The 27,149-nt window shown below is 34.6% G+C and overlaps 1 protein-coding gene across 1 annotated transcript in view; it reads right to left on the bottom strand.

The window, feature by feature from the left end:
• LOC150104347 (uncharacterized) overlaps positions 1–22,631 on the bottom strand; it is a 282,659-nt gene extending 260,028 nt beyond the window's left edge. Inside the window, exon 1 of the mRNA XM_090396462.1 lies at positions 22,444–22,631. The gene's annotated coding sequence lies outside the window, so the exon portion shown is untranslated. The remainder of the gene's footprint in view (positions 1–22,443) is intronic.
• Between the last annotated feature and the right edge of the window lie 4,518 nt (positions 22,632–27,149).

Genomic DNA, 27,149 nt, shown 5'->3' with positions numbered 1-27,149 from the left:
TTCAATATTCATTGATTACTGGAATATTGATAAATCAATAAGATATGAAAAACTGAAAAATATTTTATATTTCGGTTTTCAATGATATTAAAATACTAATATTCGTTTTTTTTTTTTAATCCTAAGCTTCAGTGAATAGTGGGTTAGCTATGTGTTATGTTAGGTCGGGACAAATTTCCCCTTTATGAGTGTGCACTTGAAACGAATTAACTCTTAACGTTTGGGGATTACATATACGTAGTTCAGTATTAATAATTAATACCTGCTCATCTGTAAAAGAAGAGTGTTTAAATTCAATTTGCATTCTAGGTTTCATTTACCTTGATGATCTTTCTAATTTAAAAAAAAAAATCAGCTAACGGCTTTTTATTCCCATATAGAGAATAGGCGAGGCCGTTAAGCCCCATCTAACTTTTTGGAGACTCAGGGCAGTTGAATCTCCACTGGCAGCCAATCAGAGATAGCTGGCCCAAGGCCATCCCTAATTCGTCTAATTCGTTAATAAGTTAATTCGTTTCAAGTGCACACTCATAAAGGGGAAATTTGTCCCGACCTAACATAACACATAGCTAACCCACTATTCACTGAAGCTTAGGATTAAAAAAAAAAAAAAAACGAATATTAGTATTTTAATATCATTGAAAACCCTAATTAAGATGCATGCAGTGAACAGAGACAGCTCAACAAGTACCGCCATCTCGTGGTCCCTAACACAATTATTTAATATCTGAAATAATGTGGGTTCTACGGTCGATTTTCTCGAGTTTATGGGAGAAAAAAATCCGCTTGCCCGTGCCAGAGATCGACTAACTCGGGAACCGGTAGAAAAAAGCTTAGAAAAATTTCCTCTAGTCGACGATTAGATTCGAAACAGTCTTCTTTTGTGCGGTCAAGTGCCATGGTGTGCAAACGCCACATTCACTTTATTACTTCCTTTAAATACAGTTATTCAGTAATCCGTGAAACATTTTAAACATTCACCACTAATAAACTACCCAACAGATATTGGTAAATTTTATGCCCAAATTGATAAAATTTCATCCAAACTGATAACCTCGTGGTCAGTTTGGGTGACTTCACTAACAGATATCTGCAAACGAAGAGCTCACTAATCTCCCCTTGACTGAGTGGACATTTTCTGGAGGAGAGGGGGTGGGGCATTGTAGGGAAGACTGCCATCACCCTCTCAACCACCCCATCACCGACCATTACCTAATGCTATATATTTTTTCTCCCTCCCAACAATTTCAGACACGAGTGACAGAACTAGTCACTTGCTCTTACATCAAAAACGCTGTTTCAGCATGTAATATTAGTAACTCTCGATGGTGTTTTCAAAAATAAAGAGAAGGTACATTTTTTCTTTTCACACAGTTATACATGATAAAAGTTTAAAGTCATGTGACTGACAGTCGAAACTTATTTCAAAACTTTACGATGATACTAACAAGTAGAACAAAAAAAGAGAGCTAGCAAATAACTTGTGTTTTTTTTTAATGGATAAAGTACAAAATGAATAAAATAGTGACAATTTTGTTACTGTATTAGATAAAACCAAAAGAAATGTGCGAGTTTGTAGACAAATCTTGTGAAATTTCTTGCCACAAACTAATCAGACATTTTTGAAAATCCACTTTTTTTGAAAAAAAAGTTACCATTTCTTTAGGAAAAAGTAATTTTTCTAGATCTTAAAAGTAACTTTTAAGATCAAGAAAATTACATCTATACGAAGACCATGTGTATTAAAATCGGTGACAAAGAAGTCTTTAAGCAGAATCATTAATACACATCATAATACAAGGAAACCTAAATGTGAAAAAAAAAATTATATATATATATATATCACTCCTGTGAACTTAATGCCAGGAACGAGGGGGGGGAATTGGAGGAAACTGATATCCTGTTATTAATTATTTTAGAAAAGTGTCTAATGCTGCCTATTGACATTGTTTGAGTTATCTGTAAACATTTCGTCCATATACTCGAAAACCAGAACTGATAATCTCAATCAGAATGTTGGTGTTATTAGCATCACAGAAGGACCATGCATAAACATCAAAAGAGAGGATATCAGTCATGATTAGACACTGTTGACATTTACATACACTGTAAAGTTTTAAATGTTTGGAACTTTGTAACATAGAAATTAACAAAGTATACTACAGAGCTAATATTCATTTGAAATAAAAAGCAATAACTATTTATTTGTAATGACAAAAGAAGTTTCTAATAAATAAACTTTATCACAGAGTCCAAACCTTGTTTGTTTCATATTCTTTAGTTAAACTTACTAATGCTAAAGAAACATACGACATTTTGAAAAAATATATATATATCAGCTATAGAAGTAACTTTGAAGCACAAGGAATCGAAGGTAAAATGAATAGCCAGAAGGGGCAACAAGTTCATTCCCACAATTTTGCAAGCAAAAGCAGTTCAGTATGTCAACGATGGAGACATAAAAAGTAGATTTTGAAAAGCATATTTTGAATTTTTAAAGTAAAATAGAGAAAAACAACACAAATTGGAAAAAAATATATATATAAGCATATCAAAACCCCGTATCGGGCGATGCGAATTTTCGGGTTGCGGTATTCCAAATGATGAAAACAATATGGGTGCGAATGTCAAAACTTTAAAAAGCTGATTAATTTCTTGTTTGCCATGATCAGAAATATTTATCTGAAGGTAAACATTTTATTTTTCTTTACAATTTTTATTTTATTTTATTTGTTTTTTTTTTAGTCGACATTGATGGCGCATATTGTTTTCAAGAAATACGGTAACCCTTCTTTCAGACACTTGTTAAGTTTAAAGTCTTAATTTCTGTTTAGTTATGAATGTGAAAAAAAAACAAATACGAGTGCAAATTACCAAGTCATAGTGCAGTCTGCCACACTACAGTGTGAAAATTAACAGAAGAGGATAGCGATGACTTTACTTCCAATCCTCGTGTCTCATTTCCTTTCAGTCAACACTCACTAAAGCAAAAGAAATATACGGAAGTCTAAAGTATATAACCTTTGGAAACTGCAACAGAGGAATTAAGTTGAAAATTATAGTACCAGACCTAACATTCAGTTGAAATAAGAATAAATAACTATTTATTTGTGTTGGAAAAAATACGTAACATAATGAGTTAAAAAAATATATATCACTTCTGTGAAATTAATGTTGGGAATGGAAAAAAAAACCCTAATGCCACAAACGAACAAATAAAAAAAAAAACTCACTTGTCAGAATTCCATACTCTAACCATCACCCAGAATTCTACACACAGGAAGTCACACATACCCACGACAATGACGTCCATTTCCACTTCACCTGAATGATATCACATTGGCTAAAAACCTATAAGGAATAATAATCCAGTGCATTTTCAGTTTATTTACTGCAATTCGTTCTTGCAGGTCGTCTTTGTGTGTGTGTGTGTGTGTGTGTGTGTGTGTGTGTGTGTGTGTGTGTTGTACTGTAGTTTTGTGTAGCCCATAAAGTAAAAAAAAAAAAAAAAATGAGCGAACCCAAAGCCCTTCGGAATTTTTCTTTCTTCAGGAAAATAGCAAGAGAGACAAATCTTGTGAAATATTTCTAGGTAATTACACATTTGAATTTTTCATTGTGAATATACTTGTAAATAATATTTAAGTCAAATAAATGTGTATTTGTAAATTTAAATAAACAATTAAGGTGTCGTTGATGTGTTCTCCATATTTAAGAATATTTATTCTGCTTACAATTTGTAATAAACATAACATTTAATTAGAAAAGTAATGAAGTTTTTAAGATCTTGAACATGACGTAGAAGTAAAACTGAGATTCCAGTAATTATTTTAGAAAATGTGAACATGAAAGGAAAAAAAAAGTGTGTGTTGGACACCAATAATAGCCTGTAATTACTTATTTTAGAAAATGTCTAACTACAACCTATTGACAAGAAAAACGTGAAAGAAAAAAAAGCAGTAAAACTAAGATTCCAGTAGTTAATTATTTTAGAAAATATGAACATGAAAGAAAAAATAATGTGTGTGTGTGCGAGATGAGGGTGAGGTGGATACCAGTGATATCCAGTAATTAATTATTTTAGAAAATGTCTACTAGTATATTGACAAATATTCTCCCATAGTTCCACAATCGAGCCAAAAACCTCAACAATTGACCAAATATCCTCCCAGAATTCCAATCTCTAATCATTACCCATAATGCTACACACGAACAAAAAAGCTCACCTCATGTCAATGACAAACACAACCATATCCCAGAATTCCACGCTCTGACCATTACCTACATGTCCACACTTGAACCAAACACACAATGTGATGTCACTTCTCTAATTCTTATCTACATCTCAATCTTGTTAGAATTCCATACCCAAACAATTACCCAGAATTCCATATGCAAACCAAAACACAACTTGATGTCACAAATGTGTTCCCCAGAGAAATTCCAAGCATTCCATACTCAATCATATCTCTAACCATCACCCACAATTCCATACGCGAACAATTACCCAGAATGTCATAGGAGAACCAAAACACAACGTGATGTCACTGACAGATGTGGCCCCCAGCGAAATTCCAAGCATTCCATACTCATGACATCACTGATATTATCAAACAATGTCGTCACGAAGCCTTATCTTATCTTGATCTTGTTCACAGTGACCAGACTACTACTTACCTATGAAAGACTTCATGGCCACAATATATTATTACTCCTATCGCGTGTGGTCGAATTCACAAACTGCTCTGAATAAGTAGAATATAACGGTCTTGCATTGCAATAATTTTAATTTAATTGTCTTTAAGAGTAAAACTCAATGACTATTTCTAATAAGTAAAGGTTGAAGTTACAAAAAACTGGCCTAATACCTAGATAAGACTTAATATCTAGATTTAGAAATATTCAGGTTTTAACGTGCATAGGAGAATACGATTAGGTATTATTTTCTCGAAGCTCCACGTGCTTATGAATATAGAACCTAAAATTTATGCCTGTGTGTGTGAGCATGCGCAATCGCGCTTGGATTTAAGTTTATAACCGTTCACTGATGGAGGAATTACAACAAACATTAAAAATATAATAGCTGCCATTACTCTAATATAAGAAGAGCCTTGGTAGCTCAGTCAGAATAGATGAAGCCCTTTGGTCGGAAAAACCTGGGTTCGATTCCCGTCGAAGACGTGAGAAACCTTTGTCTGGTCTTTTTCAACTAAAGATGAGTTACAGGTAGGGTTTTTTTCACGCGGAAACTCGGATTTTTCATCCCCCAGTAAAAAGCAAACCGGCCCCGTGAACAAAAGCGCTAACACCAGTCTTATGTTAGATTACTCTAACATAAGACTGCCGCTGTTCTGAAGCTATTCTGGGCATGTTGGCATTGCTGGGTGTTTACGAAATGTCTCCCTCATGCATTAACTGAATCACAGTTAACCAACTGCGATGCAGTATTAATTGTAGCTGTTTACATTCAGACATCAAGGACTGAGCATAATTTCTACGGATTCCAATAACTTTCAATCTCGTGATACCTCCAATCCAATCTGTTCTGATGAATGATCAGCAGAACAGATCGTCAACTGGATCTCCCGTATGTGATGTCTGATATCATACAGTTCTTCTAGGGATTTTTCTCTTTATTTATAATATGGGCCACTGCAATCAGCCTAGAAGCAGGGAACACTTCGGTACTTCACGCTGCTGAATTTAAGTATCAAACAAGGATCATAGAGGTTTGAGTGTGGTTCTGATTTTGTGATTCTTTCTACCAACTTTCTTGTGACGGAGCTAATATACGAGAAAGAAATATATGCTTTTGTTTCACTATCAAATTAATGACATTTGAGGTTGAAATGGTTGATAACAGTTCTTTTGGAATAGCTATAGCAAACAATCGGAGTCTTGGCTATTTCTACGTCGTCATTAATGAGAGGGCGGGCTTAGGCTCCTAATGTTGATACGATCCCTAATTTTTGAGACAAATAATGATGGGATTAAGCATGCATATTTGTTAGTGTGGGTTGGTTTTCTGGATATTGATTTCAGCCTATTCAAAGACTGAGAAAGCCTAAAGTCCAGAAAGGGAAGCGATATTGGTTGATTTAAAACTCTTGGAGGTGTTCTGATCGTAATTCCTTATCAGAGAAAACAGTATAACTTTTCCAGTATCTTAGTTATATGTTAAGGTCAGAAAATATGAATATTTTCTTCGTTTAATTCTACATAAAGTGCATAGAAAAGACAAAAAAAAAATCAGTTTTTTTTTTGTTGTTGCAATAAAAATTAGTTCTCGTTCACAGCGACAATTTTGTCGAAGTCAGTCGGAAAATCTTAAAGTAACACTAAAATCCCTATTCACCACCATAACCTCATCCATTAACAAAAGCTTTCGTTAGCTGCTTTGATCAACTAGTTATAAAAACTGGATCCTTTGAACTTGGACTTCATTGCTAGAAGAAATGTTTATAAAAAGTTCTAATATGATTTGTCTTGCGCTAAAGTCACTACTTTTGATAAAAATCATAATCTACTAATCTAATCTACTAATCATAATCCACTAATCTACCCCCTGAATCAGAGAAGTCTTACTTGGGTTTTTTTAGAGTATATATAAAAACATTCTGGGAGTAAATACCTTTCCACCTCCATGAGAGACAGGTCAACTCACTTTCAGCTAATTATTTTTTTTTACAAAACTTATTCGAATCCTAAAGAAGATTCGAACCAAGAATTTTCCAAATGCTGCGTCATCCTAGAAAATGCATCATGGAGATGCTCAAGTCATGGAATTCTTTCGTATATCTTTTGAATATTTAGCCACAAGCAACTACAATAGAGGCTCTAATTTCAAATTATGATTTTAGGGGAAAAAAAGACAAACTGCTTCACGGGGCTATGTGTATTTATATTTTAAACATATGAAGTTTATTGGGATTATTGTACGTAATGTGTTCCGCTGTACATTATCTGTGCTGTGATGTACAAGTGATTTATATATATATATATATATATATATATATATATATATATATACACACACACACACTTTATATTTCGTTTATATTTCTAGACACAAATATACAGGTTCCCCCACTTATTCACCAGGTTAGGGACCAGAACGGCAGCGAAAATCGGAAATAAGCGAAAAGCGGAACCTAGCCTTCATTTAGCTTACAAATGCATTTTGGCCTGTGGATCGATTTCTGGCATACGGGCAAGGAAGTTTTTTTCTGGAAAAACTCGCTTGGAAACTCGGATTTTTCGTCCGTAAACTCAGGAAAATCGACCGTGAAACCCACACAATTTCAGACATTAAAAATATATTTTATTAGGGTTAAGGACCACGAGATGGCGACATTTGTTAGCTATATCTTCACTGCGTGCCACTTAAATTGTGATAGCCTTGGACCGGCTATCTCTGATTGCAACCAGTGGAGATTGAACTGCCTACTCAGTCTCCAAATGTTAGGTGCGGTAAAACAGACTCGTCTATAAAAGAATAAAATGTGTTACCCAACTTTTTTTTTAATGGATTTTGGCCACCGAAATACTTAAATAACGCACTATATATCACTAACAAATAAGAGAGACACACTAGAATATACAAAAGTACAGTAAAATGAATCTGGCATGAAACGTGTAGCGTTTTTAATTTCCTCTAACGCACTGACTTTATTCTTAACAATTGTACCAACTGTTCTGCGAGGTATGCCTATATCAGTTATGTTTGTGGCCTGTATTAATTATACACATGCCTTCCTCACTAGGTTTGATTAGTTCTAGCTTTTCTTGCAAATTGAGATGGCTTCTTTTAGCTTTATCACTAAAGCTTATGTGCCACTATAATCACAAATAAGTATGAATACTGCATTATAAGCACAAATATAAGGAACGCAAAACGCACAATTTCTAAGTGATGCACCTTTCGACTTCTATAAACACACTGAACGCGAGTTGGTGAGAAAAGAAACGCGTCGAAGGTTGGTGAAACATGGCTAAAGAGGAGGATAACGGCGAAATGAAGGGATCTACTGTACTTCCATGTTCAGGTTTCTGTAGTTTTAGTGATTAGGGTATGTCGGTTTTTAAAAACTGGGCGTCTTGGATAAATTTTTAAAATTTGAAAACCAGTTTTTAAATTAAAAAAAAACGGTTTTAGATACTAGAATTAATATGTAAAATTAATTATTTAATTAAAAACGTTAACATTTTGACTTGAAACCGATGTATATATTACAAGTGAATCGGAAGATGACGTAGAGTGTCAAGTTGACTATGGCGAGGAATTTTTAAATTCTCTTGATCTAGATAACGACTGTGGATTTCCTATGTTGTCTGACAATTACAAACAATCAATTTCCCAAATTAGAAAAATTTGCAAATTTTTTAGAAAATCTCCCGTAAGAGATAGCATCCTTCAGAATTATGTAAAACAAGAAAAAGGAAAGGAATTAAGTCTGATTCTTGACTGCCAAACATTTAAAGAGTTATAACATTAAAAGAATATGTTGTTTTAGCTTTGAATGATATTGGTGCTTCTCAAATGTGGAATGAAGCTCAATATCCTAAAATCATGGGGCTTCTTAAAGTATTGAGATAAATACTTCTAGCAGCTGAGGCCTTAGGACAGTGAGATGCAAATTCATTAACGAGTGAAGGCGTATTTGAATTTCTGTTAAGTGAACTAAAAAAATTTTAAAGACTAAAATTAGTTCCAAGTTATTAAATGCTTTAGAAGTACGAATTCAAGAAAGAAGACAAGTTGGATTGGTAACCCTTTTGCTATATTTGCAAAATCCACAAAACATTTCAAAAAAGAAATCTAGTGTATTTCCACTAGCTTCAAAACTCGATATTATTAAGTTATCTGCAAAAATATTGTCTGGAATATATCCAAATTCTTCTATGGAAACAGATTCCGATGATGAATATATCGGAGAAACTATTAATCCGCGCAATGCTCTAAAAGAAGCCATGGAAAAATCAATTCAGTTTCTTGAGGAACCTGAAGAAATAATATCAAATCCGAAAACACTGAAGGCCAAATTTTCAGTATTTGAGGCAACCAATAAAAGAACAATGAATTTAGATTTATTTGATGTCCTGAAAACGATAAAACCAAGTTCAGTAGCCAGTGAGAGAGTATTTTCTATTTCAGGCAATTTTGTATCTAGAATAAGAACAAGATTAAGTAATCGTTCAGTGGACATTCTATGTTTTTGAAATCACATTTCCTGAAGAAAAATAGTAAATAAAATAAAAATTTGTATTTTGTACAGATTTTATTAATTTTAGTTGTTGTTTTTCTTATTTGGTTTTGTATGGTATTTGATTTCGTTTAACCGCAGATGGTCGCATAGCACTCAAGATTCAGAGATGGTTTGGTGGTGTATTGACGTATCGGTGAGGGGTATCTAAGTTGTTGCATTTCTGCGAGAAAGGTTTCAAAAAAACTCCACTAGTGTATCAAGACACCGTGCTGAAACCTAAGGTACGTCCCCTAAACAACACTGTTTCACGGTAAGCAGTGGACATTTAACAGGACTCAGTCACTGCACACAAGGCGAGTACCACACAACAGTGGTTGGAGGCGAATGTGCCCGACCACATATCTCCATCTGATTGGTCGTCTTGAAATCCTGATCCGAATCCGATGAACTTGAAATTGTGGCTGGAGCTTGAGAGAGTAGACTGAAAGTCGATTTGGAGTGGCAGTGTTTCCGTTAGATGTGTGCGCCACCATCGATATGTGGCCTTACAGACTTCGGGCGTGTGTGTATGCAAAAGGGGAGCATTTCAACCATTGAGTGCTGCTTATATGCACGTTATATATGTGGTTTGTACGTGCTGAAAGCTGTAAATGATTACCTGATAGATTAAAGGTTTGTGCGCTGTTCAAGTTGTAACAGTACGTGTATTTATAGCTAGAGGAACCATTTTTTTTATGCTTTTTACTTCAGGTGGTCCTGTTTGCAAAAAGTACCGGAACAAACCTTGACAGGGGATACAATAGACACCTGCGACAAAAGTTCTGGTGGTCGTTATTTTAATCTCCTTGTGTAAGGAAATTAAAGACTTTGTATAGAGGTTTTTGTAAACTGATCCGATTTTGTGTTTTTTCAGGAGTGAGCCCAGTATATCTGTTGTATTTTTGATATTAGATAAGGACATGGTATATATAATCTGGTTGGGAGATAGGGGTTTGTTATTTTTTAGAAGTTTTGTGAGATTTTATTGTAACTATTCAAAAAGTGCACAGAACCTCTTGTTCTAGATGCACTGCCCATCCTCAGGACGAAATTCGCTCTGCCTTGGAGGCTAAAATTTTGAAAATTCCAATTTTTCAGGCAGGATGGTGATGTGATGGGGCATGTAAGCATCTACCAGTCTATGTGGGCTTCCGACAGATTGAACACGTGAGGGATCCATCCGGGTGCTTTGCAACTAAGGTATCCAAGAAGGCTAGAGCCGTATTTTTCCCTCTTCAACAGTAAAAGTAATTCAGGGGTAGATATTGAGTAATTATAAAAAGTTAAAGAGCCTGGGGCCATATATCGAAGACATCATCTGTATACCTCAGCCATACTTTGGGCTGGAGAGGGATGAATTAAGTGCCAACATTTCAAAGGATTTTTATATAAATTAGCAATGGGGTGAAAGAGCCGGTTATTCCAGCTAAAATACCCTGATGCAGGTGACTGTCTTTGTTCATTAAAATGCCTTTGATAATGCCGGCTTGAGCTGGCTAAACGTGAGGTTGTAAAAACGGGTTATTTCATTCTTCTCCCTACGTAGTTTATTTCAGAAATTTCAACATGTAGCAATAAATATGGTTATGCCCTTGTTACATACATTGTACAATTCCTTCACTCGTCTATTTGCTTTTCTCTCTTCCTTATTCTTATTTCCCTCTTCACTTCATGTTATTTGTCTTCAAGTTATCACTTTATATGGTGCTTATATAATAATTTGACTGTTTTTGTATTATTACTTTTATCCCTCCCAGTCACTAATATTTGAATTGAATCACTATTGTATACTGGTTTCCCCTTTCAGTCGTTTCCGCCCGTAGGTGACTTTGTAGGCATTGCCCGCAAAGTATTTCTGGTGAGATTTTTACAGTGTAGTTCACCATTGCTTTCCCGAACCCTTCAATTTCATCCGGCTCGGGAGCGGCATATGGCTGGGGCGTATTCATGACTGCAATCCATGTGTGTTCATGAGGCTGGTTTGCCTGTTCCGGGAGACAAAAAACCGGAGTTTCAGGGTGAAAACATCTATTTCCGTAGGAGACCGGCTAACTCACCTTTAATCGAAAGAGACCAGATAAAGGTTCCTCACGTCATTGACGGGAATCGAACCCAGGTCTTTCCAACCAAAGGGCTTCGTCTATACCAGCGCTTCCCAAACTGTGGGCCGCGGCCCCCTTGGGGGCCCGTAGGTTTTGTTGAGGGGGCCGTGAAATAATGAAAACAAATTTAAAATGTTTTAAGACTAAGTATATTTTTTTTATTTTAAAAGAAACGTATTTAACTTTTATTATTTCTTTTTTGTTATTTTTTATATTTTAATGGAAAAATTCACACATTGGTGTTGGTTCACAAACTTTGCTTCCTGCGTATTTCGGCGCTTAACGAATATTAGTAAATATCGCTTATTCATATGTTTCATTTCAAAGCAGTGGTTAATTGTATTTACTTCGAATGTTTTCCAGGGAAGTTCCAAATCTTCCTGTCCCTTTCACAACGCGTTCGTAATCAGGGACTGTTGATATTGACTTTATATACACATCAAAACTCGTTTTATATTATCACTGTCATCCGAGCTAGTTTTCTGTTACCAATAAAAGTTTCGCATATACTTCACACATGAAAAAAAGCTTAAACAAGTTCATGTGGGGATATAGTAACTCGCTTGCAGTGGTAAACAACACGCCCTCCCTAAGAGCCACTATACTGCAGAGGCAATAAAAATAAGTACTTTTGTTATGCCAGTGAATAAGGTATGAGGAGTCTGTGTAATATATTTCTCAACAAATAGTGCAATTAGAGACAACTGGGATAAAAACACTAATTAATGAATCACATGTCCCCTCATACAGAAACTATGCTGTATAGACTGAAACAAAACCATATGTTGCATGGGCAAACACAGCATCTAACTAAAAACTATTGTTATTAATTAGATGTATGTGAGTTCGATTTCCCAAGGCAGCAATAAAATTCAACCGAACGTGTTAAAACTAAGTAATATATATATATAATGAATGTTATGGCAGTTTCACATATGGAATTCGGTTGAAGAGAGTTAGCATTTCAACTCAATTGTCAGCTATGCTTTTATCTTTCGGTTGCGCGATCTTTTGTTAATACCGCACCAATCATATGCACGTTTTAATAAACAGACTGCCTTTGCTGTCTGTTTCGCGTTAGGCTTAATTACCGTAAAAGGAGAAAAGTCACAAAAGAGAAAAAGTTCCTGGTCCGGGGATTCCTTTATTCAGGTAATATTCACTAATTTCATGTTATCAGTCTGTGGTGTGCCAGTATTGGTAAGTGGTGATATTATTTGATCTATTCTACGTTAAAAAAATTAACCCCGAGATGGATAAGTGGTTGATAAAAAATAAAAAAAAAATCCCGCGAACAATCAGAAACAGACTCAAAAAAAAAAAAAAGGACAGTATTTCATATTTTACCAGAACAGACCGTATCGTCTTCAGAACCAAACGGTAAGAGGCAAAAAAAAATGTAATATATGCATTTGATTTTTGCAATATTCGCTGTGTATGTTTTGTATTGAATATAAATACAATAAATATTATAATAATATATCTCTCTATTACGATTTTTTTTCGATGGGGGGCCCGTGAAATATTTTAATTTTTGCAAAGGGGGCCCTGACATCCAGAAGTTTGGAAGCACTGGTCTATACCGACGGGGCTACGGAGGCTCACTATTGTATACTAACAGTTGTAATTACATCAGTACTAATAAATTAATATCTGTAAAAAAATAAATAAAACAAAAAATTAATGAAAAAAATTGCTCCTGATGCCTAACATTTTCCCATGGTCTTCTTTAACATTTTCACTACTGTTTCAATATTTACAAGCTTTTCACTGTCAATTCAATATTTGTAAACATTTCAGCAACTACAGTTGAAAAACAAAAATTAACAAAAAATTCTGCTGTCTGCAGTCTTCTGTAATTATTCTCTCCTACCAGCACTTCGTCCATGCCTTGAGGCAGAACAAAGTGGGGAGTCCGGAAATTAAACCATGCACGCTAATTAATGGAATCAGCAGTGACAGTATTAAAATGCTTAAACTACCTGGGGAAAAAAAAACAAAAGAAAACTGTACGATTAACAACGGCTTCGATTATGACTTTTCTCCATCCATTCATAACAATACTGATGATATCCTTATCGTTAATACGGAAATTTCCATACAGTTCAGCAACTGGTTTGTGATAATGCTTTAAGGTTTAATAAATATATAAAATAGCATCTGACAACGCTATTTTTTTTTCGTATTGTTCAAAATGTGTACTCAGAAGAAAAAAAGGGGGGTCTGCAAAGTTTGGAGAATGCAGTGTGTCATATTTGCGTTACTTATATTAACACAAGTCCGCGCGGTTAGCCTAGTGGCTTTGCGCTTCGCAACCATATGCCTGGGGAAGGAGTGTCCTAGGTTCGATTCCCGTCCGACGGGAGGAGCTTAAGGATCTTCCTCAGCCATAGCCAAGTTAGCCGGTCTTGGGCGTGGGCAGCAGGGTTTTTTCCGCCAGTTTATCTGGGGTTTTTCATCCCGCAAGCAGGCAAACCGGCCCCGTGAACACACAGGTTACAGTCATAAATACTTACGGCAAGGAAGGCAACGGGAAACCACCTTGCTCATAATCATCTCTCCCTAGAATGGTAGCATATAGCTACCCTCCCGCGGCCGTATGGCAGATGGGAACCAGAAGAAGAATATCAACACATCTTTGCCTGAAATGGTTACCTGAATGCTACCCTTTTTGTATTATTTAATATCATTCTAGTAACAATATAGTATTATTGTCACACCATATTCATCTGCGTCCGTTTGTTATATCATGTGTTTCTTTCGCAATAGCAGGATAAATATTACAAATGAACAAAAGTGGATCATACACTGTAGAGAACGTAAGAGCATATGAATCCAACGAGTATCATATATAAATAAATTAAGAGCGTGTACCCAACTGGAAGTTGTATCTTCAGCTGCATTGTTTCCTTGCTGTAAAGCAGACAGGTCATCCGTATCAGTACATCGTCCGCTCAACTTAAACTAGTTGCACGGAAGTGAAGATAAAAATAAAGATTTCCAAACAGCTACTGCGGAACTAATTTTCTCCATTATGTACTTATTGTAGGGTTCCCCTTCTTTCGCTACAACCCCCATTCCCCCGGCCAAAATATACGGCAATGGATTATAATTCGATACGGTACACTTCCAACGATTTCGAACTACGAATACGAACAAATGATTTATCTTGCTTTACCGATAGGCTTCATTTCACTCTTAAAAGAACACATCAGCGTACACATATGCTATTTGGAGTAGATGGGTGAAATTACCTGCTACCTGAGAAAAACAAAAGCCATGCATCACACACACATTTAATACAGAGGTGTGAGACCTAAAAAATGAATATTTTTGTTGTTTTTGTGGAATATATAACAAAATATTTATAATAAATATTATATTACATAATATATTACTGTATATCCCACACATGAAAGGCTGCAAAAAACCTAGTACCATCAGTATGACGCAGCAAAATCGAGTTGTTAAAAAAAACCTGCTGATAGATTTTTTGAACTTGAGGTTTGTAGTCATGGAGAAAATCGTGTGCGCGCGTTATGTATCTAAGGAAGGGATACTGTTTCACACACTTCGATATGTTTGAAGATATTCAATGAACGAACTGACCAGCAGATGTTTTATGTTTATATGCTTAAAGAAGCGTGGAATAATGATAGTGAGCCAGTTCAGAGAAAGAGTGCCCCAAAAAAATATCTACGAAGGTACGTGTGTGGGAGAAAACAAAACGACTATAAGAAAGTGACTGGATTGAGTCTCAGAGAGGACTATCAATGAGATGGACTACTCCTCTTCCAGAAAGTACAAAGCATTTTTCATGCGGTTTTTTGTGCATTATCCTATATTCAGAAAGATATCCTATCACAGTGTGAATATTGGATTTATCCGGTGTAGATTGTACAATTGAAAAGTAATAGGCTTGTTTAAATTTATATGTTGGTTTACTATGTTAAACGGAGAATTTTTCCCCTCAAGTTTTTTTTTTTTCCATTTAAACAAATCTAGATGCAGAAAACTGCCAAACATCTGAATGTTGTCGAGGCAAGTTTAGCGTGCGGCCCTATCTCAAATACACCATCGTCACTACATATAATAATTTTAACCTTAGCATGTAATAGATTTATGCGTCTTCTTTTCAATGGAAGCAATTTAGCGCCCTTACTTGGAATTTGATCTGCCATTTTTAATAACAATAAAAGAAAAGAATTGTCACAAACTGTTTATAATTCATAAACAGCGAAACAGAGACGTGGCAAGCGACGTCGTCTTAAATAGCTCACGAAAACTGCGGCGCATAGGTTAATTCACGGCAGCGGCATGTCGCTATAAGGGTGCGTCGTGTAAGCGAATGCAACGTCGTATAAATGGGTTGGTCACAATATTGAAAAGCATCGTATAAGTGGATCGTCGTAAGGCTGGGTATTCCTATCCTATCCTCTCCCATAGTTCTTAATGGACCGTTGGGTCACTATGGGCTAAGCCATGAAAGTTTAATAGGCAGTGAATTAAGACAGATGGCGCCCATCTCCTCTTCTTTTTTTAATAACGAAACCTGTGGTGAGATCATAAATGAAACACGTATTAACCACAGTGAAAATTATTTAATTGTAAATATTTCATCAGAAGTATCTTAGGACATCATCATTACAGTAGTTTAAACAATAATAGGAATAACATACAGTTAGGGCGCATGATTACAATAGAATCTCATTAAACGTGCGTAACGTGTTACAGAAGTAAAAAAATAATAATTATTATGTTGAATTTTTTCTTGACAATTATTCATAAGACTATTACACTTTTTTTTTATATAATTTTTGTCAAGTAGCTTTATTTTATCCTCCTACATGTTTCGCCAATTTTTCTATTGGCATCCTCAGGGAATACAAACTAGTAAGCTAAAATGAAGGTTACAGACTAGGTTATAACTGATGGTTATAACCTAGGTTTAAAACTGATGAACCATCAGTTATAAACTAGTCTGTAATTAGAACTATCAGTTATAACCGATGGTTCTAATTACAGACTAGAATATAACTGATGGTTCTAAATGAGTTTACAGGAGGAAAAACCCGCTTGCCTGTGCCAGAGATCGACTAACTCGGGAACCGGTCGAAAAAAGGCTTAGAAAAACTTCCTCTAGTCGCCGACTAGACTCGAAACCAAGTCTTCCTTCGTGCGACCAAGCGCCGTGGTATGCAAACGCCACATCCACTGAGCTACACAGGCTCTATAATGCTGATTACTAAATTAAAACTTTTTGTCAAATTAATTTAAGTGATTCTAATACATTTCGAAGTTCTAAATTAAAATTTGAAGTCTGAAAAATTCCACCATACAGGTATTATATAAAAGATATGCAAGTCATTCTTTGTAATAGTATTATTGCTTTGTTTCATGATAAACTAAAAGTTAACTTTGTCAGTAAACTCACCTTTCCGACGTGACGCACAAAGTAGAGATATTTCGGTTTAAACACGTCTAAACCATGTCTTACATAAAGGATTATAAAAACTCAGTCTGCTAAAATTCTCACTTGTGCCCAGACATCTTTGAATCTCGTTTCTTTACTATTATATTTAAAAGTTAAACATTATAAAACAAGCGGGTTCCGCTTTTATTATGTGTGTGATTTATTTACAAGTGTTAAAACTGCAGAACATCACTCGCCTGATAAGAATTACACGTGTTCATCATTTTGAACGTGAAACAAAAGACCAAAATCAAAAGTGTGACTTCCATTATTCCTGCACGTCGCGTAAAGATCAATGAATTCAGAGAAAAATCTCGTGCATGACTTCTGGGAGGCTAATGATTTGGAGAGAACTAACAGATCGTGAAAGAGATAATTTAACTAACGTATGTGGATTTTCTATTTGAAATAAAAACATGATATCGTATTCAAACTTAGTATTCAAACTTAGAATCTGTCATATGACCCATTCCTCATTCTTCGTATCTTCTAGTAACTGCTTTTCCCATCAGTTCAAGATGCTACAGCACTGACGGATGACGAGTATTCTGCTTGTCTGAATTGAAAATTGAATTAAGTGATCTTCTTGGATATTTGAATTTTTTCTTATCCATATTCTGAACTGCCTGTATGTTTGAACAAAGGAAACTAAGCTTCAAGAGCAAAAATATGTTTTCAAAAATAAAATTCTAATTTGATATTTTGAGGCAAAGATGGAATATGTTAGTGCGGTGATGCAGATGACCTTTTTAGAGATGTGAATGTATTCCTGAAAACTGGGGCTATTTCTGGGCTGTTCCAAACTAAAAAAAAAACAGTTTTGTTACATAATCATAACGAGAAACTCTCCATACCGCTCTCACAAACAATAAATATGGAGTAATTCAAGAATTAGCAGGGTTAGTTAGATTGAGTTGATTTGAATTAACAAACCACTTAAGGATATGAGGCCATGGCATGTCTGGTAAATGAGTATTCGCAGCCGCTTTTGTGAGATGGACAACCCAAAATTTCTAGCAGGAAATATTCTGCTACTCCTATAAGACTTACCAGCTAACTCACCTTCAGGTGAAAAGCACTTATACGAGCCTTCGCGTCTTTAAAAGGATCCAAACTCTGATTTTTCCAGAAGATAAAATACATCACTATCCTTGCAACTGCGCTATGAAGGCATAAAAACAAAAATAAATAAAAAAACATAGCGTACCTATAGCTATTTAGAAATAAATGGCATTATTGTTGGATACGCAAGGAAGATTTACAAGATACTGCTACTTCTTGTGTTTACAGAGAAGCAAGAAGACGGACCTTCATGCCAAAAAAATATGGCCTTCCCGAAAAAGATTTTCCACGATGAAAATCTACCACAATATCATAATTGTCTGGAAAAGTTTTGTTAAATTTGGACAAAATATAAATTTGCATTCCAGAATCTAATCATGACGTGATGTTTTTTGTAAATTTATTTTTTATCCGCAAAACATGCAAACCGGCCAGAAGAATACACGAAATTAAACAACAAGAACTAGTATCTAACTGCAGGATTCCTAAAAATCTCATGAGACTAACATTGTGATTATTACCAGAAACACCTGGTAATTTCGACAACTATACCTTAAGTATTAGGCTCAATTATTATTACAGGGACTCTGTGGTAATAATAATTACCAAGACTTTTCAACTGAAGGTGGGTAGCCCGTCTGACACCAGGATGGTAGGGTTTCCCAACTCGAAAGAACGAATTTTTATTATTATTCCATAGACAAACCAACGAGAAGCACTTGCAACTGACAGTCATAATATACTAATCAGAGCATTAATTAGGTTTCAAAAGAAGTTAAGTTACTATGTGAAAGGTAATTTAGCATGACACGCAATGGAGAATATTACAAAAATATAATAAATATATAAAATAAATATAATAATAGCATGGACTTTCAATGATGAGTCATGAAACTTAAAGGCCTCCATAGGCCTGAAAATTATATTGTAATTTTCAGAAGTTAGGACTAGAAAATTCTACTTATTTCCCTTTTTGGAGAATATAAGGCAGTATATGGTTTAATTTACTTCAAATCATATGGAAAAGAATACAGCATGAAATGCATTCGCTTATGGCGGAGTTTAAAGAACAGTAAAGTTTCTTTCGTTTTACCCCGACAATGATTTAGAATCACCCTGTACAGTAATAACAAAGTAAATAAACACGCAGGAGCAATATCATCCATAACATCACACACTTCCAAAATAAAGAAATCGCAACTAATGCAGTAAACACTTCTTTTTTTTTTCTGAGAAGGTAAAATATCAAGGGAATGTAGAGCAAAAACCGTAACGATACAGCCATATATACATATACACATATAAAACTCCAAGTAAAGAAATACTAGTAACATAATTAACAAGTAAACCAATATACAAACATTAAAAAGAAATAAGACAAAAATGAATACCGACATCAGAAAAAGTAACCGCCAATGCCATCAACAACAACAAAATGGGAATAAAAAGCATAAATATCTTGGATCGCCTTACACTGGAGATATCAAAATAATACAAGCAGATTTAAAAAAAAAAAAAAAATGACAGCAAACACCAAGAGCCAAAAATACCTACCTGTCTGATCCTCAAATGCAAACTTCACATTTAAAATTCTAAGATCACCATATCACCTTTCAGAAATAAAAACACCTGAAGCAATACTAAAAACCAGGGTGCCAAAAACCAACAATACAGCTCAGACCTGAGGCCCTCAAAAGCTAACCTGACTTTTTGAAATCAGTAAAATTACCATACCACCACCCTACGAAAGAATAAAAATCCCCCCCCCCAAAAAAAAGATACCAGAAACACAACCAAAGAACTATATATGGCCATCAGAAAAAAAAAACAGATACCAGAAACACATTCATCTTTAAAAAAAATAAAATTAAATTAATAAACTTCAAATACTAACCACAAAAGCAGAAACCTAAAAAAAAAAAATATATATATATATATATATATATATATACACACACACACACACACACACACATATATAAGCATAAAACAGGAAATCACGTAACCTCAAACAAAAAAGCTAATTAAAATAAACCACCATTATAAACAATAACACAAAACAGTACAAACCAGTTTCACGAAACGCTACCACGGGAAACTAAAAATCGAATAACACCGCCTTCATAAAAAAAATTAACAAAAGTACAATTCCGAACATTGAAAACAATCTGGGGTAACAGAATAACAAGGGGAATGTTTATCTGGACGTTTTCAACTGAAGGCGAGTTAATCGATCTCATACAGATGTAGCAGGGTTTTTATTATTATCCGCATACACGCAAATCGACCAACAGGATACATGCAATTTACACACTAAAAATACCATTGGTAATGGTGAGCGGTAAATGGCGTGGTAATGGTAACAGTGTCGTTGGGTATAACTGAAAGATTAAATAGAGGAGACGGTGAGTTATGTAGTGGATGCCCTCCCACGATGAGTCCAAGGACTTCTTGAAGTCACGTCAGGGCCGTTATAACTCACTAAGCAACTAAGATAAAATGCCTAGGCTCGACTAGTTTGGAGAGCGGGGAATAAACAGCAAAATCGTATCTCAAAAAAAAAAAAAAAAGTTTTTATTTTTAATTTTACATCTTCTTGAATTTAAGGGTGGCATACATGTAATGATGCATCACGTAATAATAATAATAATAATTTAAGACAATATAACTTCCGATGATGACAATCCCGTGGTTTCATTTGTAAGTTGAACAGTCCTTTGGAGATCAAACACGGAACTTCTTTAAGCCTCTAATAGGCGGACGTTGTTTCACGCAGGAGAATAAAATTAATCTTCCAATCCATGTCTACAGCGGGATTCGAACCAGCCTGTTGGTGGGACAGTGGATAATCCACAGGCATTTTTTTTATTATTATTCATAAGAGAATCATTAGCAATCCTGGTTAATTAACTTTTTGGAATCGTGACGTTTATCTGCAGATAAATTAAAATATTGAATGAAAGGTTAGAGTTTATTTATTTCGTATCCAAACAAGTGGTACAACATTATTTCGAACAAATTAGGGTGCATTACAAATGAGAACAGCTTAAATTTGGTAGGTGAATTATACAGGGAATAATAAGTAAAATATGTGTGAAGAAAAAATAAACTATACATAAAGGTTATAGTGTACAATAACTTCAACAGTCCTATAATAAATATTTATTTTACTCACTTTCAATGTTTTCTGCGACACCCAGAATCTTTTTCGCAAAGCCGGATGGGTAATGGCTCACAGTTCAAGAACCACTAATATACTCTAACCACTTGACCAATCAAATCGGCGTTTAAATTTTAATAATTTAAATTTTGTCGAATATTTCGAATATGTATGGGGGGGAAAATGTTTTGTTATTATTCAACGTATATTCATCCGAAATTTAGTTGATTACTTTATCACCAATAAGTAAATGCTTTTAAAAAGGATTAACTACATCCACAACTTTATAAAAATCGGAGTACTGATAATATGACAACTCCAAGGACTCATCGTGGAGCACTGCACTCCTTACAACCTACTACTCCACTGCTTAATCTTCCATCCAGCACTCACCAATAGTATATTGTCGGTAAACTGTATTCCATTACAAATTTGATTGCATGCGAACAAAAAAAAAAAAAAAAAAAAAAAAAAAAAAAAAAAAAAAAAAAAAAAAAACGATTTCTCTCGTCACAAGGAGAATCGAATTCCGATCTTTTTGCAATCATTTTTTCTAATCGAAAGACCTCTTTTTATAATGTTTCATGTTTTTCACTTGGGAAAGAAAATCCATTATCTTTAAGAAATCTGTTAAATTCTCAAATGAATGAATCTAATAAGCAAAATTAAAACAACTTTGCATTTTTAAGACTTCGAAAGAATTATAACAAAGTCATTGCAATAATAGAAAAGTGAAAAATGAATGACATTGAACAGAGAGGATGATTATTCTCACAGCAGTAGGACATTAAATTTATTGAAATTAAATTTGCCCTTGCTCCAAATCTCTTTGAGAATTAATTGTTTGGGAAACGTAAAATTTCATATACTGCTAAAATTAAACTTCATTTGAGATCATGTCAATGACAGCATCATTAAGACTGAGCTGCGATTTTAGAAATAGTTGAGATAATTACTTTATCATTGTATCACTTTGTAAAATAAGACAGACGTGTACTTAGCCACCAATGCTGGTTATATGGGATAAACATACAATACAGCTAAAAATCAATTAAACCAAATAAAATAAAACAAAACAATGCGAGTGAGACCGAATGAACGGAACTCCTCGATTTATGAGAGATGAAAGCAGATACTATTCGTGTTTTTAACTTCTTACTTCCCTGAAAACTAACACTCAACATGACTATCAAGTAATACAACAAAATGCCTTCAAAACCTGTGCACTATAACATACTAATGTACAATGAAGGAAAACAACAGCGACGTTTCTTGCTACGCATGTAGCCACAGTGTAGTCAGTATATTTCTCATTGTGCAGCAACTAACCAGCCGTAATTATAATAAACTTATATTTGAAATTATAACGTTTCCCTAATGCCAACAAAATTCAAAACTCACCACATTGCTTCAGCCATGAAATTATTGGAAATCCACTTTCACTTAAAACCAAAATACATAAAATATCGATGACGCATAGCTTTCAGTAATATTTCAATGATTGTAGGTCTCAAACAACTAATTACACGGCATTTTTAATAGCAAACGTCATGTCACACATGCACATACGGCTAGGTAAGTTCTAACATCGCCAGACGTTCCCGCAACAGGTAAGGAAACATGGAGGCACTCGCCAACACCAGTTGGTAAAATAACACGTGACTGACTTCTATGCTAGAATGCTCTCAAACTATCAGCGTGTAGGACCGGTGAGACGATGGCCAATCAACAGGTTTTTTCACACAAAAGAGTAAAATACTGCTGGTTTATTTAACTTTTTCGCTTTCCAGGTTGTTGTATACCAAAACACACACATTTATCAGTTTGCATTCTGTTCAGGTTTTTACGTAAAATTCTGAAGCTAAAAATAATAGCACCTTTCTTTTTTTTTTTTTTTTTTAATCAAAAATAGGCCAGAGGGCTTATCCTAATGAGAAGAAAGTGTACTATCAAGGCCGATGCGAGGGAGATGAGCAAAAGGATTTGCCCATAAGGCAAACTGGAAAAAAAAAAAGAAGAAAGAAAGCTGATTTACATATAAATAATAATAATAATAAATTTATTATTATTATTATTATTATTACGTGATACCTCCAAGGACTCGTCGGGTGAGAGCGCTACACTCCACACAACCACCAGAATTTTAAAATGTACCGAATTATTTATTCATTCATTTAAACCTATTAGGTTCCAGAAAGTTAAGGCTAGCTAAATTGCTGCTCTGTGAAATTGTCACAATCTAAAATACGGTCCGCGTTCCTTGTTTAATGTTTTACAACATTGGAATGCAACATACTGATCAATAAATGAATATTTTATTTGAATAAAGCCATAAAAATACTGAGCCAAAACGGAATTTAGCAGGGTTCCAGCGTAGAGGGGTAGGAATGCTATGGCAAAGGGACATTTGCCAAGTGTACCTGTGGCTGAATATTTTACCACTTATTGCAACTATCACACTACATAAATATATAAAGAATAATAAAGTAAATACGAATTTGACAAAGGCGTCAAAAATTTAGCTATGCTACTGCTGCAATGAAAAATAAAGGGGGAGGGAGGGAAAGGATGATACGGCTAACTACATAAACATCATCAAATTCCTGACATGTGCCCTCAAGGGGTGTACAGAATATCATAGTATACATGAAAAATTTATATCATTACTAACTTCCTATCTTACAATTTTCCTCCCAATCAATCTTTTACCTATATAAGTATATAAATATGTGAAGAAATCAGTGGGATGAATGAATAAGAATCTTTTGCGCTATAAACAGATATATATATATATATATATAAATAGCTGATCTAACAAATAACTTTTCTGAAAGAATTGTTGTTATGTGCCATCCAGTGGTTTTCGACTGTTGGTGATCTTGTGCACCAAAGGCTTTCCATTCCATTCGGCCTCTTGTACTTTCTTTCAGCAGTTGTCAGTTCAAGTTGGTAAGTTCTTTTATGCTGTCCATTCATTTCTTTTGTGGTCTTCCTCTTCTTCTCATTTCACCAATCTTCTCCAACGTAATTGTCTTTTTCAATGTCACATAATATGCCCAAAATACATCAACTTCTGTTTAGAGATCATTGCCTCCAAGGAGCAGTCTATCTTTATATTCACTAAATTCTTCTTATTGGTCATTCTTGCATTCCATGGGATTCTTAAGTCTATCCACACCCATAATAACCAGCTTTCCGCTACTGAAAATCACTAATAAAAATACCATTGAGAATTCTAACTTTCGTGGCCTTACTCACACCTCTGTCTTTAATGATTTTTTTCAGGCTTAACATTGCTTTTTTCCTCCCCATGACTATCCTTTTAATTTCATCTTCATTTACCATCATTTCTGATTCTGGACCCCAGTAAATCATAACTTTCAATGATTTCCATTTTTATCTCCCTCAGTAGTAGGGTAGTCACTTCTGACAAGATCAAGATCAAGATAAGATAAGGAATCATGACGTGATTGGTTGTTCAGATGATGACGTCATTGTGTGCATGACGTCTTCGTGAGTTTGGAATGCTTGGAATTTTTCAGGAGAACATATGTGTGGGTGACGTCACGTTGTTTGTTTTGTTCGCGTATGGAATTGTGGGTGATGGTTAGAGATAAGGATTCGTGTTGTGATTCGTGGAACACTATGAAGAAAATAGGGATAGGGTGTATGGGGAAGTGACATCTGTGTCCTGGTTGTGTGTTGTTATCAGATGAAGATAAGTGACGTAATTTGTTAGTTGTAAATAAGTGACATTATTGTTTTGAATGGAAAAGGAAGATATATTAGTGGATAAGGATTCGTGTTGTGATTGGTGGGACACCACGGACAAAATAGGGGTAGGGTGAATGGGGGAGTGACGTCAGTGTCATGGATGTGTGTTGTTATGAGATGTAGAAAAGTAAATGGTTTATGGGATTGTGGGTGATGGTAGAGATAAGATAGAGTATGGAATGTTTGGAATTTCGCTGCAGGGCCCCATCTGTCAGGGACATAACATGGTATGTTTGGTTCACGTATGGCCTGTGGGTGATGGCTAGTGATAAGGAATTGTGACTTTATGAGTTTAGAAATTTCTGGGGAACATATGTCTCAGTGACATCACATGGTGTTTTGGTTTACCTATGGAATTGTGGGTGATGTTTAGAGATAAGATATCTTGGAATTTCCCAGAGTGACACACATCTGTCATTGTCATCAAGTTTTGTCTTTGGTCATCTATAGGTGGCAGCACGACTTTTCCAATACATTTTGGGGTATTTCTTTCCTGTTAAAGGCTATGGGAATTCTTAGAGTAGAGTCGAGATGGCGGTAGCATTTAGACCTTTTCTGAATAATTAATTATATGCTGGCATCCCCATCAAACACACACACACACACACTTACGTTTCTTGTCAATAGATAAGTATGAAAATTTTTAGTTTAGAGTCAAGAGAGATGGTCGCAGCATTTAGACGTTTTCTGAATAATTAATTATATGCTGGTGCCCCCTCAATCACACACATTTAAACATGAAAACTTGCTAATGAATCCCATAGTGATACTCCCTAATGTATGCACCCCATGATTATTCTTATGAAAAAATATTTCAGTATTAGAATTAGAATTGCACTTACCAAAACATACGAGCAGTGGTAATTGAAATTACAAATATCATTTGATATGTTTAAGTTAAACAAAAAAGATTAACTTACATTCTTTCCAGAATGAGGCATCTTGGAACTAGCAAGGTTTACTGAATGCCAACAGATATTCCAAAATAGATGAATTATAACCATATATTCACAGCACAACACACACACACACACACATACAAAACACAAGAGTTGAAAGAACGAAAGTTCTGTAAATCACCTGAAAAGCCAGTTCACTTTTGTTCCCTTTGATTTTCTGTCCGTTTGTTACTCTTTGTTAATTTCCTTCACACTGGGATCATGGTATGTTTTTTCCCAAGGTAGTGAGCATAAACTTAATGTGTCTTTTTCATGAGTAATATCCACCATCGAGCGGTAACTTCACATCTCTCGATGCAGAGTTTTTGATATGGCGCTCTATATATTTTTTTCCAAATTGATTGATTATTTTTCTCTATTTTACTTGTAAAATTCAGTTAACTACAAATCAACTGAGTAAAATAAATAAATTGTGTGTGAATTTATTTTTCCCACACTGTAGATTTTTCATTAGTCTTATCTTAAAGACAGTCTCATTTCCGGTCGCAATTTGTTGTACCCAGGTGAGAAATCATGTGTTTGGGTTGGAACTCTTCATTAGCGTTTTCTTATATTTCAAATGAATATTAGCTCTGTAGTATACTTTGTTAATTTCTATGTTAATATTTATTTGACTGAAATATTATTTACAATATTAAAGTTCTCAATCTAACATACAGAAATTAAATAAAGTGAAAAAGAGACAATTTTTTTTAATTGACTAAAATAATTAACTATTGGATTATCAATTTTACTGCTTTTTTTTTCTTTCACATGATTTTCCCCAATGTGACACACATCTGTGAAATTTTATTCATTCTGATTGTGTTACTGTAGTAAAATTAATGCTTACATTTTTTTTAAAACCAATACATGTAATTCTAATCAGAATAACTGAGGTAAAAAGAAATCAATAAATAACTAATTGTCCTTCTCTGACTATTAATTTTACCTTCGATTCTTGGTGCTCTTAACCTACTTCTGTAACTGAAATTTATTTATTTTTCTTTGGCATTAGAAAGTTTAAGTAACGGAAATGAGACTAACAAGGTTTTGAACTCTTTGTTAGTGTTTTCTTTTTAGAAACTTCTATTGCCAACACAACAAATAAATAATTATTTCTTATTATTTCAAATGAATATCAGCTCTGTAGTATACTTTGTAATTAGTTTAATTTCCATGTTACCAAGTTCCAATAGATTATATGATATATTTAGGCGAGTCTTGTCTTTTCATGATCCATATCCATCCTTTTGATGTTTTGCACGTTCCTTCTGTGTTCTTATGACACCAACATTCTATCAGAGATTGTTTGGAGTTTTCGAGTATGTGAACGAAATGTTTACAGATAACTCAAACAATGTCAATAGGTAGCATAAGACAATTTTCTAAAAT

The sequence above is a fragment of the Typopeltis vanoorti genome, chromosome 8 (assembly GCF_054136105.1).
Source record: "Typopeltis vanoorti isolate ZY-2024b chromosome 8, IOZ_Tvanoo_1.0, whole genome shotgun sequence".
In the NCBI taxonomy this organism is placed as follows: Eukaryota; Metazoa; Arthropoda; class Arachnida; order Uropygi; family Thelyphonidae; genus Typopeltis; species Typopeltis vanoorti.
This window is presented reverse-complemented; position numbering and strand designations above follow the sequence as displayed.